The sequence below is a fragment of the Panulirus ornatus genome, chromosome 67 (assembly GCF_036320965.1).
Source record: "Panulirus ornatus isolate Po-2019 chromosome 67, ASM3632096v1, whole genome shotgun sequence".
Taxonomy (NCBI): Eukaryota; Metazoa; Arthropoda; class Malacostraca; order Decapoda; family Palinuridae; genus Panulirus; species Panulirus ornatus.
Genome location: NC_092290.1, coordinates 9,474,762 through 9,494,182, shown reverse-complemented (window position 1 = coordinate 9,494,182; position 19,421 = coordinate 9,474,762). Strand labels below are relative to the sequence as shown.

The following is a 19,421-nucleotide window of genomic DNA, read 5'->3' as shown; positions in this document are numbered from 1 at the left end:
CTGAAGGAGGGGGCCCCCAGGAGCGGACATAAACACACACACACACACACACACACACACACACACACACACACACACACACACGACTAACGCACGCACGCACACACCTGGACACAGACGAGCGCAAACCTGATGCACAGACATCAGAACACAGACAGGCAAGAACCAGGACGTGCACAACTGCTGTGGCCTCGAGAGCCCAATCGTTTCGAGCGGGTAAGAGAAACACAGCCATCCGATTTTTACGTTAGGTGTGTCGAGGCAAATAATGAACGTAATATAACGTTGTATGTGGCTGTCTCTACCCTCATTCACCCCAAATGGTGGTGCCTGGGGGTTCGACAGGAGGGGGTTATGCCTCAAAACTGGGGTTAGATTAGCACGAATTAATGATGTCTCATTCTGGGGTTCGATACGATGATGGGTTTGCTGGCCCTTATCGACCCCGGGTTCGACAGGACTGGTACTGCCTCTCATGCTGGAGTACAACAGGAAGGGAGGCACTACTGCCTCCAACTGGGGTTAAACAGTACGAATAATGCCTCATCCTGGGGTTCGACAGGAGAGGGTGCTGCCTCTCATGCTGGAGTACGGCAGGAAGGGGGGCACTACTGCCTCAAACAGGGGTTAAACAGTACGAATAATGCCTCATCCTGGGGTTCGGCAAGAGAGGGTAGTGCCTCTCATGCTGGAGTACGGCAGGACGGGGGGCACTACTGCCTCCGACTGGGGTTAAACAGTACGAATAATGCCTCATCCTGGGGTTCGGCAAGAGAGGGTACTGCCTCTCATCCTGGGGTTCGACAGGACGGAGTAATGCCTCGGACACAAGTGAGCAATTAATATTCCAAGCGCGTCCGTTTTGTTTCCACATTAACCAATAATATCTCTTCAGTATTCATCACGTCACAATATCCCACACGCGAACAGGCCAGTACTCACATACGTTTTTAAATATAAATATATATATATATATATATATATATATATATATATATATATATATATATATATATATATATATATATATATATATATATATATATATATATATATATATATATATCCCTGGGGATTGGGGAGAAAGAATACTTCCCACGTATTCCCTGCGTGTCGTAGAAGGCGACTAAAAGGGAAGGGAGCGGGGGGCTGGAAATCCTCCCCTCTCGGTTTTTTTTTTTTCCCCAAAAAGAAGGAACAGAGAAGGGGGCCAGGTGAGGATATTCCCTCTAAGGCCCAGTCCTCTGTTCTTAACGCTACCTCGCTAACGCGGGAAATGGCGAATAGTATGAATATATATATATATATATATATATATATATATATATATATATATATATATATATATATATATATATATATATATATATATTATATATATATATATATATATATATATATATATATATATATATATATATATATATATATATATATATATATCACAAAAGCGGATTAAGCGGGAGGCGATAAGAGGAAGGCTATGAGCAAAGGAAGTGAGGGAGGAAGAGGGGAAGAGGAGAGAGGGGAGGGGGGAGTGACGGAGGAAATCAGGTGGTGACACTGGCACACCCACCATTCGGGCTGTTCATCCCCACCCCCCCACAGGGAGTTGTCGTAGGGGTGTCCAACAAACAAGGGGGGACGTCCCTGTGTTCTCACCACCACACACCCACACTCCCTCACTCCCTGCTGCCTTCGTCAACCCCACTCACACATCTCACCACCACCCACGGTATCCCCCAGGCCTTTCAAACACCCGTGCGTTCAAGGTGCGGACATCTCCTGCCGCCACCTATGACCTGGTATCACTTCCCTCCCCCACACACACCCTCTCTCTCCCTTCCTCCTCCTCACCCGAATTGGACGTATTCAATCGGCCGTGTGTCTACAACAGGCGGGTTGGGGGGGGGACCGTGGCAGGTGACGGAGGGGCGCCTTCAATACCTCGATCTGCGGATCATCCATCGAGATGGGACACAGCAGAGTGATCACATAGCACGTACCCACCCCCTCACCACCTGACACTCTGCCGAAGACAATGACAAATTGTTCCAGGCTTTCCCAGTACACACACACACACACACACACACACACACACACACACACATATATATATATATATATATATATATATATATATATATATATATATATATATATATATATATATATATATATATATTATTCATACTATTCACCATCTCCCGCGTTAGCGAGGTAGCGTTAAGAACAGAGGACTGGACCTTTGATAGAATATCCTCACTTGGCCCCTTTCTCTGTTCCTTCTTTTGGTGTTATAGGGCTCTGCCTGCTCGAAGGTAGACAGCAAATGAATTTTCTCCTTTGGTGAGGCTGAGTCACTGATATTACATATGAGTCACTGATGTTACATACAGTTTTGTCTGAGAAATTCTCTCTTCAATGGAATCTACACTTCCCTGCTACTGGAAGCGGCGCAGCCTTCGACCACTGAAGCCTTTAGAAAGGTCCTATGTAACACCAAGACAAAATCAAAAGTCCTGCGGTGGTAATTATAATAAAAATGAAATACATACATGAAGGAAAAAAATGATTAATCTTTTCCAGTAGTCCAAAAATGGTTACAACATCCAGACACATTATCTCGTTAGGACTGGGTCTCCAGACGGCAGCAAGTATAAGGTCCAACCGGGAAACTCTTCGGTGGAATCTGGTCTAGAAACATGGTACGGGAACCCCTTTCACAAGCACTCGGGATGTCTGATCAATACAGAGCCCAGCAGGTGGATGGATCAGCCCTCCTGCCTCGCGTCTCCCGAAGGCAACTTGTCCTGGAGAGTGAGGCTCGTCGCTGATCGCTGCCTCGGACGTGGCTGGTATTCCCCTTTAAGTATGAACTTGAGTGAGGCTCATTCTCTCAACCCTCAGAACACACAGGTCCTGCCTGCATGGCGCGAGCCTCAAGAAATATTTTTACAAAGCTGGTGTGGAAGAGTCTCTCTTTTTTTTCTCTCTCTCTCTCCTCCTTAGTGAGTGAGGATTGCCTTAGAACATCTCTTTTCGACACCAAAAGATGTGGCTTGGCGTCCCCCCCCACCTCACATTCCGAGCAGTCAATTCTATTTACCGTCTCTGACACCGACTTCCTTTTCGATGTATCTAGTCATCTGCCTCTCCTCTCTGCTCCTCCCTTCTGTTTCTGTGTCTGTGACCATCGTCGGTCCGCTAAACCGGTCCACAAAGGTAAAGTCTCCAGTTAAGAGATGACGCCCTGGTTTACAAGCTACAAGGGACGGGAAGCACCGCAGGCTAGGAGGACTGTATGATAATAGCACTGATACTTAGAGGTGTCATATATACTACTCGATCCTGTAGAATTATATATATATATATATATATATATATATATATATATATATATATATATATATATATATATATATATATATATATACATATATATATATTCCTATGATCACGCGCAAAATTGTGATCGTTTCCAATATATATATATATATATATATATATATATATATATATATATATATATATATATATATATATATATATCCCAAGCCCCCTTTCCTGTTAAGGGGTTTTCCTCCCTCCCTCCACCCAGGCGTCGCCCGCCCTTCCATTACTCACACAGCCTAGGCCTAAATGACCCTATTACAGTGTTTTTCATGGGGGTCTCCCTTTATAGCCTCGGCCACATGCCTTTCCCCAGCACACACACACACACACACACACACACACAGCCGAGAGATCAAATACTAACCTACGAAGACCTTCGAGAGATTGCTCTAAAGCAGAACTGGCACTGCACGATGCGATGATGGAGTGAGGAAGCGCATCCACCTCCCTCCCTCCCTACCACACGATTCTGACGCAAGGCAGGGCTGGCGGGGTAGCGACACCGCTCCGTCTTGCTTGCCGGATAATACGATTACTTTACCCCCCTCCACACACACACCCACACACACACATACTGTCCCTCCTGGCTAGTCTGGTTCAGCTTTTAACCATCATTTAAGCTTCTTTTGAATGTCTTTTTTTTGCGCTGGTCCCGCTCACCTTTTCTTATCAAGTCTGTCGGAACATGAAATGATCTTATGTTTTAAGCCCTGGTCTACTACTTCCAGTCAGACATCATCCTGTGGGTATATGACGATCTATCACCCAAATCACTGCCAGTCTACCCGCTCAGTCGCGCTCTTGCATCACGTCTCCGTCCAACCACACATCGAGAGCAGTGCAAACCCACCCATCCCCCCTACCTGACCTAAGGAGTCCCACAAACCATGTCTACTTCACACCTCCCCACAGCCTGTGCCCCCTCACCATCCACCACACACACACACACACACACACACACACACACACACCGTGGCTCAGAACATGAAAGAGAGAAAAACACCGGCCATTTTACAAAAAGAAAACAACCCCATAACACACACCCAACTGACACGTTTCTCTCTCAAAAAAAAAGCTGTGTGCGTTCTGCACCGCGGATGTGAAGAGCTCATTATTTTCTAGTGCGTGCTCTGGCCACCAGGGGAGTTGGCGGCGCGAACTCCTCCCCACCTGTTTGTAAACAGTGCATCTTCCCGCCTGCCCTGCACACACACACACACACACACACACACACACACACACACACACACACACACACGAGATAGGGGTCCTATGAGTTCTTTCACGTACTGGACGTGTAAGTAATTACACACACACACACACACGAGATAGGGGTCCTATGAGTTCTTTCACGTACTGGACGTGTAAGTAATTACACACACACACACACACGCACACGCATATACTCACACTATATACCAAAAGTATATCAAATGTTATCTTATCTCTGCCCCAGACACCGCCGTCATGGCAATACACCACAAGAACAAATTCCACAAGGACACCTCGACTGTAAATGCCTCCTCAAGGAGCGCTGCGGACCAGAAATGTTTTTTGGTCCACCCTCTTTCCTCCCATGAAACCTTGGAGGACCAGACGTGGCGGGGGTGTCACAAAGGCCCCCCCCCCCTCGGGAGAGTAGTCCTCCCTCTGGCGTATCACAGACCGTTATCGCAACGTTGCGCACCCTTGCCTGGATAACGGAGAGGCTGAGGGAGGAGGAACCCCCGACACACACACACACACACACACACACACACACACACACACACACACACACACACACACACACAAACACTCGTGCCGCAGCCCTTAAGGGGGGGTGGAAGCGCTACCCACATCTGGAGGGAAAGGAGTTACCCATCATCGTCGCCAGGAGACGACCTTCCTCGTGTTTAGCCACCTCCCGGGGCACGGTGCGAGGAGGGACCAGCGGGAGGAGGAGTGTGGGGCGACGTGGTTTTCCACCGGGAGCTGTGAGAGACGGAGGGGTAAGTCGGGCCACCAGCTGACAACGCCACCACAATTATCTCCAATAAAAGAGGACGTGTGTGGCGTGCGAGATTTTACACACACACACACACACACACACACACACACACACACACACACACACACACACACACACACACACACACACACACACACACTTGTTCCAATCAAAGCTCGTACAGGCAGATATAAGAACAGATCGACATATCCCACTGTGAACGTTATGAATAATCTACGCAGGTGAACAGCTCAGTTTTCCGTTTCGGCCAAATCAGGTCGAACATTTCCCCTCACACTGTGACCTAAAATGTATTGCAATCACTGAGGCTCCAGCGTTCCCTGGACCTTTCGTGCACTCTGTATCCTCTTTCGCACCACCGCCCACAGGGTGAGTAGGAAGTACACAATACAGTAGCTGCTCTGTGGGGGTCGGTGGGGTGAAAAAAAATCTAATCAAAATCGATGAGCTAAAACACCACTGGATGCGACAGACCTAAAAGTCCCACATGATCACCCACGTCACCTCGCAAGAACTCTGACCTACATACATACTCGCCTCTACCCCCGTGACATTAAAAGACCTGACCTCTCCATCGTGAGCAAGTCAGGGGTTTATAAACCAGACGCTTCCATCGGTCACCGACACCAGGAGAAACATCTATGACTGACCCCCACCTTCCCCATCCCTCTCCTCCATACAAGCCAACACCGACCACTACGTATGTCATCCCATCTATACAGGCCAACACCGACCACAACGTATGTCATCCCATCTATACAGGCCAACACCAACCACTATGTATGTCATCCCATCTATACAAGCCAACACCAACCACTATGTATGTCATCCCATCTATACAAGCCAACACCAACCACTATGTATGTCATCCCATCTATACAGGCCAACACCAACCACTATGTATGTCATCCCATCTATACAGGCCAACACCGACCACAACGTATGTCATCCCATCTATACAAGCCAACATCGACCACTACGTATGTCATCCCATCTATACAAGCCAACATCGACCACTACGTATGTCATCCCATCTATACAGGCCAACACCGACCACTACGTCTCATCCCATCTATACAGGCCAACACCGACCACTACGTATGTCATCCCATCTATACAAGCCAACACCAACCACTACGTATGTCATCCCACCTATACAGGCCAACACCGACCACTACGTATGTCATCCCATCTATACAGGCCAACACCGACCACTACGTCTCATCCCATCTATACAGGCCAACACCGACCACTACGTATGTCATCCCATCTATACAAGCCAACACCAACCACTACGTATGTCATCCCACCTATACAGGCCAACACCGACCACTACGTATGTCATCTTATCTATACAGGCCAACACCGACCACAACGTATGTCATCCCATCTATACAGGCCAACATCAGCCACTACGTATGTCTTTGAGGTTCTCAACATCGATCAAAGAACGCAGGCAGAAGCTGGGGAAGGAAGGGCAGGTGGTACTTTAAGGCCATGCCAGTATGCCATAAGGTCATGCGGGCGTGCTCCAGGGGAAGGGGGGGAAGGGCTTAAGTCACATCCAAGTGTCTAGTCTGGACAACTCAGCAAGATACCTGAGGTTTAGCCTTCAGCCTTCTCTGTGTGAAGTGTCATTACACACACACACACACACACACACACACACACACACACACACACACACACACACAAGGCATAGGAATATGTCACCTTGGGCCAGACACAAACACACACATACACACAAACACACACCGGGAGGTCAGTATGAGTGTGTGTGTGTGTGTGTGTGTGTGTGTGTGTGTGTGTGTGTGTGTGTGTGTGTGTGGCTTCGTCTGGTCGTACCAGCCGAGGGGGGGTGGGAGGGGTGGAGGGTCGTTGCACCAGACGCCCCGCTAATGGTCCTGGTGGGGAGGAGTGAAGGGTGGGAGATCTTGTCATTAGTGAGGGATGTCGCAATAACTTTACAGCCGTCCAGGGGGGGCTTTCCAGGCGCCCCAAGCTGCTTCCAGGCTGTCCCAGAGTGCTTTACATTCTGTCCAGACTGCTTCCATGATGTCCACGTTGCTTCCAGGCTGTCCCAGAGTGCTTCCATGATGCCCACGTTGCTTCCAGGCTGTCGAAACTGCTTTCATACCTGTCCACGCTGCTTTTAGGTTGTCCATACTCCTTCCAGACAGTCTAGGTTCCTTCTGGGCTATTTCCAGGCTGTTCAAGGTGGCTTCCAGACTGTCCTGGCTGTCAACATCCCTTTCCAACTGGTCTAATGATGGCTTCAGATTGTCGACACTGTTTCCAGGCTAGTCTGGCTTGCTTTAAGGCTATCCAGGGTGTCGACACAATGCTTCCAGGCTATCCGAAGTTGCTCCCTGGATGTGGGACACCCCTTCCAGGCTGCCGACACTGCTTCCAGATGTCGAAAACTGTTTCCAGCCTGTCCATGGCCACTTCCTTGCGTCTTTACCAAGTCGGTAATCCTCTTGTGTATCTTATTAAAATAGAGTCTACGACGGTTTCCCCCTCTGTTGCCATCTGCCGAATCTTTTGGGGTCGTTTTATCTCCCTTTCATCGTCTTCTTCAATCCCGAAATGCTGTCACCAGCCTTATTTAAATTGATCTCTTCCTTTCTTCCTTCCTCCTCACTCACAAAGTCTGTCATCCACACCTCCAGCCATTTCTGCACATTCCCCTGTATCCACCAACACCAGCCAGCCAGCCATCGGAGGAAGTTACGACCCATGGAGAAAGACGATGAGTCACCTTCATGAGTTAGGAACGAAGGCCTGGCCATCATACCATCGGGTCGTCCCGTCGTTATTTGTGGGTCGAAAAGTCGTGCTCACAGAGGCACCGACGCCAGACAAAAACGTAAGGGTACTGCACCAAGGAATGTACGACCTCGTCCATTCGTGTCATACGCATTTCGTAAGCTAAGCACGAATGTGTTGACCATTTCCCCCCCAAAGGGGAGGAAAAATACACGACGCAGCTTAGTCTAGTCAGGTGTGGAGTGCGTACGTGATGGCGTCGTAAAGTATCCCAAGTGTCCTTCATGCTAACAAAAGCCACCTGGTGCGGTGTTACGGCGTGACCACGTGTCGTCGCCCTCTCCTGATATTAACCACGTGGACCGGAGGGTCCCCGGCAATGGTTGTGGTGGTGGTGGTGGTAACAGTGGACTGGTAGTGGTAGGTTGGGACACCACCAGTCTGCTAGTGGTACCTGACGATGGTGGTGTTGGTATAACAGCGGTGGACAACACTGCCGCTCTCGTCGCCACCTATACTAAGGGGGAATTACGCCACCACACAGAAGGTCTCCTTGCAGGACACCGCCCATCCCTCACCAACACCCAACACACTACCGACCGAACGACCTCTTCCACTCCTCCTTCATTTGGTTCCCATTACTTTGCCCTTTCTTGTTCGTCCGCCATTCGCCACTAACTCGGTCCCATTTTCCAACGAAATCATTCTTCCCTCCGGGGCTGCCTCCTCTTTCTCCTCCTCCTCCTCCATCTATCATTCTTGTGACCACACACCAGTTGAATCTAATGATCCATCCTCGCCTCTCTTCTCACTTACCTCCCCGTCAATAAATGACGAGGAACTAGAGATAATGCGACTCGTTGAACGTGAGGCCAAAACCCCCTCATCAAACATGCACCTCCCTCTTCTGGTGGGCAGCCCTTGTGAGGCACTCCAGGTATGATGTTCTTGACGTGGTGGCAGGAGCGGCCTCTCTCCTCCCCCCCATCCCTGCCTCCTGACACTTCAGATCTGCTCCTCATGGTAACGACCCGCTACCCCCATCCCCACCTGGATGCCCAGCAGGGACACAGACACGTGTGTGTGTGTGTGTGTGTGTGTGTGTGTGTGTGTGTGTGTGTGTGTGTGTGTGTGTGTGTGTGCGCGCGCGCCTCTACTTACTTGAATACATGAAGCACCTCAGCCCACCTCCGTAACTTGCCTCGCACCCATTCACGTTTGCCCACGTCTATGACCCTCCCAAGGTTGTCGAGTGCTGTGATGCCTTGCCCCCACGCCGCAGTGAGGTGGACTGTACCTACGGCAGGTTGTGGGTGCTGGGAGTGAGGTGGACTCTACCTATCAGGGGCTAGGTTATTGTGCATTCCCATGCTCACCCAAGCCTTAAGTTAATTCAGCAATAATCACATACCGTATTACGTTGATACGTTGAACTTCTACCTCCACACACAAAAATGTTTAACCTGGCCCATTTCCTATTGTGATGGATATCGGATCGACTCATACCATTTTCCTCACTCGTACACTCGCTTCGAAACAAATCTGTCAGTCCCCTCCTAATCATAGTTTAATGGCCTCTCATCGGCAACCCAATGTCGCTTTCGACAGCCACTTTGTCAAACGCAAGTTTGGCTGAAAGCATCAACTTTATCATGCTCCCGCGGGGGGAAGGGGGGGGGGGCTTATACGAGAGGGAATCCATCACCGTTTGAATACCTTAACCAAGAGGGTATCCATCACCGTTTGAATATCTTAAGCAAGAGGGAATCCATCACCGTTTGAATATCTTAAGCAAGAGGGAATCCATCACCGTTTGAATACCTTAACCAAGAGGGAATCCATCACCGTTTGAATATCTTAACCAAGAGGGAATCCATCACCGTTTGAATACCTTAAGCAAGAGGGAATCCATCACCGTTTGAATACCTTAACCAATCATGTTCACATAATTGTCTCTAGCTCCAGAGACCAACAGGTTACATTCTGATCTCAAGGAGGGTATTCAAGGGCAAGGAGTGAAGGTCAAGAATGAGAGATGAGCATCAAAGTGTCTGGGGTGGTGGTGCCTTGCAAGCTCAAGAGCGATGAGTGTAGCAGACAAATTCAGGTGGTCCACTCTGTCGTGTGCTGTTGGAAGGTCAAGACCTGAAGTCTCCTTGCTCGTCTGTTGGACAGTTAACTCCAGCATCACCCCCAGCTGACAATCTCTTGTGTGTAGAGCATAGAAATGGCTCTCTCTCTCTCTCTCTCTCCTGCCCAGGTTTTTGCCCTCCTACCCCATTCTCTTCTCGCACTACCGTCACGAAATAAGTCCTCTATCCACCTGTAAATCGTATTTCCTCGATCCCAAACCCATTTCAAGCACCATAACACGTACATTAGCAACATTCTTTTTTTTTTTTTTGGCAATACGTATCATATGAAGAAGCGGCTTTGGGTACCTCCTTGAAAAGGCTCGTCCCTGAGGACGCGTCAGTGTGTTAAAACTAACGCTTATCATACTCGAAGTTGGAAAAAAATCATATGAAAAAATACGGTAACAAAGCGATCTTGTCGAGGTGCAGGAGGGGGGCAGTAAGGTGGGGATTTTGGCCAATTAGCGTAACTGGCTGGGGGCGCGATGAGGCCCCAGGGAGCAACCTCCGTGAGCGGCAAGGAATAGGGGGTGGGGGGAAGAGATGGCTTTACCGCTGGTGTTCATACTGAAGAGGAGGAGCAGATGAGTTCTATCAGGTCTCTGTTGATGTGAGAGGCGCCCTGGGTCTGTGTGTGTGTGTGTGTGTGTGTGTGTGTGTGTGTGTCTGGGTGGTGGATGTCTCCCGACACAGTATTATCACCGGTGTGTCGCGGACACGGGAGTCTGGGGAAATCTGAGGGAGAGGCTAATTCCTGAGACAATTTCTCCTGCTGGGGTAGGTACTTGTGTGTTGAGGGGAGGGGCTTCGGGGAGCACACGGAGAGCGGTAGGCGGGGACAGGATTGGGAAAGAGAGGGGGAGACCCCCCTCTCCTTCAGGAGAGAGGACGTGGAGGGGAGACGGCAGAACGGGATGCCTCCTTCAGGAGACGACGGGATGTCTCCTCCAGGAGCTGTGAGGGACAGGACATGGGGGGGAAGGACGTATACACACACACACACACACACACAGGCCGCTAGCGATGGTCCGCACGGGATGATATTATTACTGACGACCAGATAAGAGAGGGCTGGAACCCGCATCACGCCCTCACCCTCGTCATACCAGTGACACCTCTCAACACCTCATCCCCACCACACACATCCCTCCCCACTAACACCACCCTAACCACAAGGTCTGCCTTCATTGAACCTCAACAACAACAGCTGGGCGACCTTCCTCCCTCCCTCACACACACACACACACACACACACACACACTGCAAGCACTGCTACTCACACCGTACCACCCAGAACCTGGGGAGTATATTTGAAAACTGGCAGTGTTAACAGACATAAAGAAATGGGTGAGGGAGGAGGCGGGATGACAATGTAGCAGTTGAGAAAAAAAAATAACAAACAGGCGTGACCTCCCTCACTCATGGGTGACACGGAAGGCCTGACCACCATGATCATCATCATCACACGAATTCGAATGGTTCCTACGAGATTTAATACATCCAATTTCAAGACAGTAACATCGCTTCGTGCGAGGGACGGAGCCCGCGGGCGTAACATATGAATACTCAGTGTGACAGAACCAGACCATGGGACTATGGTGCACAGTTTCTAAATATGTCCAAGTTATATCATCCCTGCTAAAAAAAATACTTATATACTACTACTATAACTACTATTCTACTACTACTACTACTACTACTACTGCTACTACTACGACGAATAATAATAATAATAAATAAATAATAATGATAATAATAATAATAATGATAATAATAATAATAATAATAATAATAATAATAATAATAATAATAAAAATAATGATAATAAATAATAATATTAATAATAATAATAATAATAATAATAATAATAATAATAATAATAATAATAATAATGATAATAATAATAAATTACTGTCATTTGCATACGTTCAGTTTGCCCACCAGAGGGACAAGGGCAAACACAATTCCTCTCCAGGAGCAGCTGACCTTACCTGACACCATACAAGTCGTTCGCCTTCGAGTGCCCTGGCCATCACCTCACCTGCAGGCATGAAACAAGTGTTAGTCCAATGGCAACAGTGTATCACGAGGGCGTGTGACGCTCACTAATTTACCTATCTGTAACTGTAGGAGGGAGGGAGTGTGACGCTCGTTGGGGAGGACCCATCTCTTCAACGTTCCCTACCACCGTACATCCTCACGTCTAGCGTCTGAAATTACCACACGTTCCGTAATTTCCTGCCATTGCTTCAGTGTCTATAGCAACACCAACACCTACCCTTCCTAGGCGTCTGACTTACCAGATTTAGAGAATGAAGGAAGGATGGGGGGCGCCTCTCTCTCGCGCCCCTAGCCTTCTTGCTTGTGCCAGCAGCCAGCCTAAGTCCAAGGGAAGGTCTGTTCTCTCGTAAGGGGGTGGAAGAGGAGGAGACTTAACCACCGATGGAAGGGGGGGAGCTGAGAGAGAGAGAGTAGACCCCAAGGCGTTTGGCAGGATGAGTGGGAGGGAGAGACAGAGAGGGAAAGAGGGCTGGTCGAGTAGGGAGTGGGGGGGAGAAAGTCTACAGGCTCCCCCCCTACACTTCCAGGCGTCAAAATGAAATCAATTTACCTTTCAAGAGGGTCGGACAGAACCCCAAGTGGTGTACACAGCTTACCACACACCAGCCCTCGAGTACGGTGGGAGGAGAGGTTAGGCCCGGGGGGTCGGGTGGTCGGGTCCGCAGGCCAGGGGAAGAGAGGAGGCGGAAGGGGCGGAGGGAGGGGGGGGAAACTAAAATAAAATGGTGAAGTGCGATGAGGGAGGCTACAAGTGGGTGTCGGCGACGAAGGGTGGCCGTGGTAGAGGCTATAGGGCTTTTGCCCCTTTTACGACAGCCTATGTAGTAGGGGAGGGCTTTGGTCAGGGGGCCGAGTCAGGACCCCGCCCCAAGAGGCCGGAAACTTCATTCTGACGGGTCCATAATAACCCGAGGCCATCACACACGCTTTACACACACTTTATGAGGATGATGTCTTTCCCTGGCTGGCGAGTAGACTATATACCAGGTCGGGCCTGAAACCAGGACCTCCTAGGTCCTCAGCACTGTGGCTCTCAAAATTCCTGGTGTTAAATCCCATCCAGGGAAGTTTTAATATGGTGTGTGGGTACTGGAGGGTTACCAGGAGGTGTGTGGGTACTGGAGGGTTACCAGGAGGTGTGTGGGTACTGGAGGGTTACCAGGAGGTGTGTGGGTACTGGAGGGTTACCAGGAGGTGTGTAGTAACTGGAGGGTTACAAGGAGTGTGTGTGTGTGTGTGTGTGTGTGTGTGTGTGTGTGTGTGTGTGTGTGTGTGTGTGTGTGTGTGTGTGTGTGTGTGTGTGTACTGGAGGGATACCAGGAGGTGTGTGGGTAATGGAGAGTTACCAAGTGTGTGGGTACTGGAGGGTTATCAGGTGTGTGGGTACTGGAGGGTTACTAGGAGGTGTGCGGATACTGGGGGGTTACCAGGTGTGTGGGTACTGGAGGGTTACTAGGAGGTGTGCGTATACTAGAGGGTTACCAGAATCTAAGAGTAGTGGAGGGTTACCAGGAGGTGTGTGGGTATTGGAAGGTTACTAGGAGATGTGTGGGTAATGTAAGGTTACAAGGTTTGTGGGTACTGGAGGCTCACCAAGAGGTATGCGGGTACTGGAGGGTTACAAGGTGTGTGGGTACTGGAGGGTTACCAGGTGTGTGGGTACTGAAGGGATACCAGGAGGTGTGTGGGTAACAGAGGGTTACCAGGTGTGTGGGTACTGGAGGGTTATGAGGTGTGTGGGTATGGAGGGTTACCAGGTGTGTGGGGTACTTGCTGGTTACCAGGTGTGTTGTTACTGGAGGGTTACCAGGAGGTGTGGGTACTGGAGGGTTACCTGGAGGTGTGTGGGTACAAAAAGGGAGCAAAGATTCGTGGTGTGTGAAGGAGCGGGGGAAAAGATGAAGAGATACACAGGAGCATATCTATCATAAAGGTACAAACGAAACATAGGAGGGTAAGAATAGCCGGGTGACGGAGGAGGGTTCAAGACGGGTCGGGGCGTGGGGAGGGAAGGGGCATTCGGTGTGCATCTGTGGACCCCACCTGTTGCACGGGGTAAGGCTGCAGGCCGGCCCACACCACCACCTGCCTGCTCCACCACACTCCACTAACACCACCTGCCTGCTGCACCACACTCCACCAGAACCTGTCTGCTTTACCACACTCCATCACCACCTGCCTGCTCCACCACACTCCACTAACACTACCTGCCTGCTCCACCACAACCTGTCTGCTCCACCACAACCTGTCTGCTCCACCACACTCCACCAAAACCACCACCTACTTGCTCCACCACACTCCACTTTGGTATACACTGAGGGAATTAGGTCATATATGTATATACATGTACACACACACACACACACACACACACACAGGTGCTCCTTCCACAGAGGCACCAGAGGGGAACGGAGCACTAGTGACACCAGGGATGAACAACACCAGAGAGAGAGAGAGAGAGAGAGAGAGAGAGAGAGAGAGAGAGAGAGAGTCACAAGCTCACAACTACACGTTTCTGTGGCGCCGGCAGCGGCCCGTGTCAGCGCGGAGGTCTTCGTCGGCTGGTGTAGTAACACTGGCCCAAGGTGCTCGGGGTGTGGCAGCTGGTGTCGCCTCCTGTGTGGGGAGTGACCGGCACCGTAGGTAACTCTCTCTCTCTCTCTCTCTCTCTCTCCTGCAGGTGGGCAGCCGGCGGCAGGACGCAAGCGTCCCGCGGCAGGAGGAGGTGGTGGTGGGAGGGCGCTAAAGGAGAGGAGATTAATGATGGTGAGTGTAGAGGGAGAAGGACTAGAGGAAAGAAGGGAGTGGGGAAGGGAGAGAAACACAAGATGAACCGAGGAAGACTTTTCGGGGTGACGACCGGGGCCAGGCTACGTCAGGTCTCCGGCCCTCCCACAGGTGGCCCTATACACACCACCAGCAGCAGCAGTCATCCACGAGGTCTTCCCTCACGTATCAAATACTTAGGAATCTTAAAGTTTTTAAGATCTTCGTCTGTGTCGTTTCGACGAGAGCGTGGGCAGAGCCATGGGTGACAGACTCGGTTGAAATGTGAACCAATGTTTTCCTACCTACCTCTCTCTCTCTCTGGGGGGTCTCATGCCTTTCTCTCCTATCCCAGTCTCCCCTCCCCATCTTTCCCTCTCTGGGGTCCAAGTTCTCGCAAACAATCTCGGTCAATCCAACACCTCCTCTCCCCCACCCCAGCTCTCTCTTTCTCTGGGGTTTTGGTCGTTCCCAGATTTTTCAGACGCTCCCTTCTCACTCTGGGGTCCAGACTTTCCCCTCTATTACACCAGACACCCCGACCTCTCTGGGGCCCCAGCCTTGCTCTACTATCCCAGACTACTCTCTCTCTCTCTCTCTCTCTCTCTCTCTCTCTCTCTCTCTCTCTCTCTCTCTCCCTGGAGTTAGGCCTTGCCCCCCCCCCCCTCCTTACCACCCCAGACAGCAGCACCACAGAAAAAGAGGGTGATGGAGGGGAGGTGTCAGCTCTCGCGGTTCACGCACCAGCGGTCGCCATCCAGTGCTGGGCCTCCACGCACCTTTTGTCAATGGCCATACCACACCCTCCCGCAGGTCGGTCAGGCCCACACACCAACGCACCTTGGGATTTCCTCTCCCAGCCTCACACCGCCGCACTCAAGATATAACCTTCCAGCTGAACCTTCACGTTCAACAGACCCCAGCCACCACACACCCTCACACTCAACGCACCTCAGCCATAACTTTAGGCAAGTTTACGTGATTTACGAATGATGGTTAATCACAGACGGGAAATACAAGATACATTCCCTTTAATAACACACACACCCACCCACACACACACACACACACTATAAACACCATCACATACCCCCCTATCCCAGCTCCTATCACCTCTGTCACAAAATCATGGCAATAAAAGATAACCGTATACACTTTCCATTACGATAAAATTTCCATTATTAGATGTGACTGAATCGCCCCCATGATCACAACATTAGGGTCTGTGAAACACGGCTGTACGACCCCGGGTGGAATGATGATCTGGCCTTTGACCCTGATCCTCAAGGGCAAGGCCACGGCATTCCAAGGGTCGCAGCGCCGTGTTCAACACAGGAGTTTCAGTGTCGACCAGATGGACCTATAAGTCACGTGCGGTGTGTCTGCGTGTCTCTGTGTGAGGCACACGTTGGGGGAAGAGCGAAATAACAAATGGAGATATAACTAACCACTTATCTAATTAGGCTATCGATGATCACCACAAGAAGATGGATTATTCCCATATCGTAATCACCCGACTGCAAATACGCGTGATCATACCACACGAACCGTGTGGACCTGAAATACACACACGGTGTGGTAGACGGGTGGACGCTCCCCCTCCATCCATCACCACACTCTTCGGACCTCGAAGTGTGACCCAGGCCCAGGTGTGGTGGTGGTGGTGACCTGCCCCCCTTGAACCCTGTGGTACACCTAGGTGGCGCAGCTGAAGGTGCTGGCTCCCCTGACCTTGTGGTACACCCAGGTGGCGCAGCTGAATGTGCTGGCTCCCCTGACCTTGTGGTACACCCAGGTGTCGCAGCTGAAGGTGGTGGCTCCCCTGACCTTGTGGTACACCCAGGTGGCGCCGTCAGGATAGCTCCTGACGCGGGTGGTAGGGGCCGACTCATCACTCGCTGGGTTGGGGTGGGGTGGTGGCGTGGCGGCGCGGGTGGTGGCGTGGCACGAGACATGACCAATCGACCTGGTCGCAAGGGGTAATCTGACCTGCACGGAGATCACGTACTACATCTAGAGACGAGGTCGCCCACGTTGGCTTTCAAAGGAACTCCCCTGAAGGCTTCAACATTGAGCCAGGACATCATAAGAGCTAATGGGATTCCAACTGGCCCGGGTCAAGAGACCTCCCTCCTTAACCACACACATGCATGAATGACGGGGCCCTCTAGAACGCAAAGCTGGCGCTACCTATTCAGCAGATTCAAGGGCCAGACTCTCCGTAAGCCAGATCCTCCCTAAAACAACCTAATTCCGTTTTCATTTGCCTGGTGTGGACGTAATCCACATAGCCTTGCACATCAACGCGGCGACGACACCGTGTCCAGACAGCACGGGATTACGTGGGGAGGTCAGGTAACCGAAGATTCGGTGGTTTACTAAAAGGTGGTCATTGGCTGGAGAACCGTACATGGAAAGGACAGTGTACACAAGACCTGACAGTCTATGACGAGGTTATTTGCATGGGGACAGTACATAGGAAGGATAGATAATAGAAGACCTGATGGTCTATGACGAGGTGAACTGCGAGAAGAGAGTACCTAGGAGGGACAGGTAACAGAAGACCTGATGGTCTATGGCCAAGTTACCCGCTGGAGGACATGTTATGGTAACCTACTTTCCATACCAATGCCAGAGGAAACAGGATGGCATGGCACGAATGAACAGACTGAGCCCAACGAAATGAGCATTTCCAAGGTCCTTCAGCAATGGTGGGGCGTCAGACGTGTCTGTTGTCTCCTGCCCCTGACACCACTCCCTCCCTCCACCACTGCCACCCATCAACACTCATTCCCCTGACATCCTCATCTGCTGCAATCCCCACACCCTCCCCTTCCACTCCCGCCAGGCCTTCAACAGTCCATTCATCACACCCGTCCATCTCTATCGCACTCCACCTCTCCCACAACCATCAAACTACCAAGTTAAAAGTCGTCTGTAGAACACGGCCGACGACCAATGGCCATTGTATGCAAAGGGGGGAGAGGGGGAAGGAGAACCCATACACAACACACAGACACACACACCTTTGTATCTCACCAACGGGAAGAACAGAGAGAGAGAGAGAGAGAGAGAGAGAGAGAGAGTAACGAGGCAATACGTAGCACAAATACGTCCAGGAGAGGTTTGCGAAGCGGAGGAGGAGGACCAACGAGCCACCGGCTGAGGGTGTATATGATCAGGCAGGCGGCGCGCCGGCGGGGTCAAAGATGTCACGGGGAGTGTCAGGTTGTCATGACGCTAACACCTTAATTTCAGCCCCCTTCTGCACGCCCGCCTCCCTTTCCTCTCCTCCCACCTCCCCCTCACCCACCTACACCACTATCACCTGCACCTGTGCCTGCTACACCACCACTCACCACAGGGGCCATCTACACTCCCCCACCACTCCATCACCACCTACAACCCACTGCTGCTACCACCTGTACCAACTACAACACCAGCTGCTGCTCTCCTGTTACAACCCCACCCCCATCCACACCCCCTCCACTACGACGTGACAAGACGAACTCCTTAGTTCAGATGGGGATGTGGGGAGGAAGACTGACCTACACCCACTGGCTAGGAACTGCCCCCATTGGCTCCACCTGGTTAACAAGTTCTACCCCCATCTACCACATCCAACATCTGCATCGGTGCCTACCACAACCCACCATATCCTCTACCACAACCACTATCTGCACTACCACTGACGGTCACAACCACCATCGACACCACCACCAACGCCACTGTCACAACCACAATCTACACCACTACCACCACCTTTCACTACCACAATCTACACCACCACCTTTCACTACCACAATCTACACCACTACCACCACCTTTCACTACCACAATCTAAACCACTACCACCACCTGTCATTACCACAATCTACACCACCACCTTTCACTACCACAATCTACACCACTACCACCACCTGTCACTACCACAATCTATACCACTCCCACCACCTGTCACTACCACAATCTACACCACCACCTGGTCCTTTACAATCCACACTGCCACTCCCTACCACAATCACCACCACAACCACCACCTACACCAGCACTCCCGACCACAACTACTACTGTACCATCACTTCCTCAACAACCAAGACGACTGACCCCCCCTCTGTAATTACTGTGGGGGGAGGGGGAGGGGGGGCTGTCAGAACCGAACACACACACACACACACACACACACACACACTCAGGGATAAGGTGCAGATGACAAAGCCATATACAAGACAGGACCCACTGCTTTCAAACCGAACCTAACCACCATCACGTCCAAGAACATA

General features: G+C 50.6%; 1 protein-coding gene across 2 annotated transcripts in view; it reads right to left on the bottom strand.

Annotated features, from left to right (window-relative positions):
• Positions 1–19,421, bottom strand: part of LOC139747125 (fibroblast growth factor receptor-like 1) — a 448,547-nt gene that overhangs the window by 174,389 nt on the left and 254,737 nt on the right. Inside the window, exon 2 of one of the 2 annotated variants that reach the window (XM_071659041.1) lies at positions 12,303–12,352. The exons of the other annotated variant lie outside the window; for it this stretch is intronic. The gene's annotated coding sequence lies outside the window, so the exon portion shown is untranslated. The remainder of the gene's footprint in view (positions 1–12,302; positions 12,353–19,421) is intronic. 2 annotated transcript variants of the gene reach the window in all.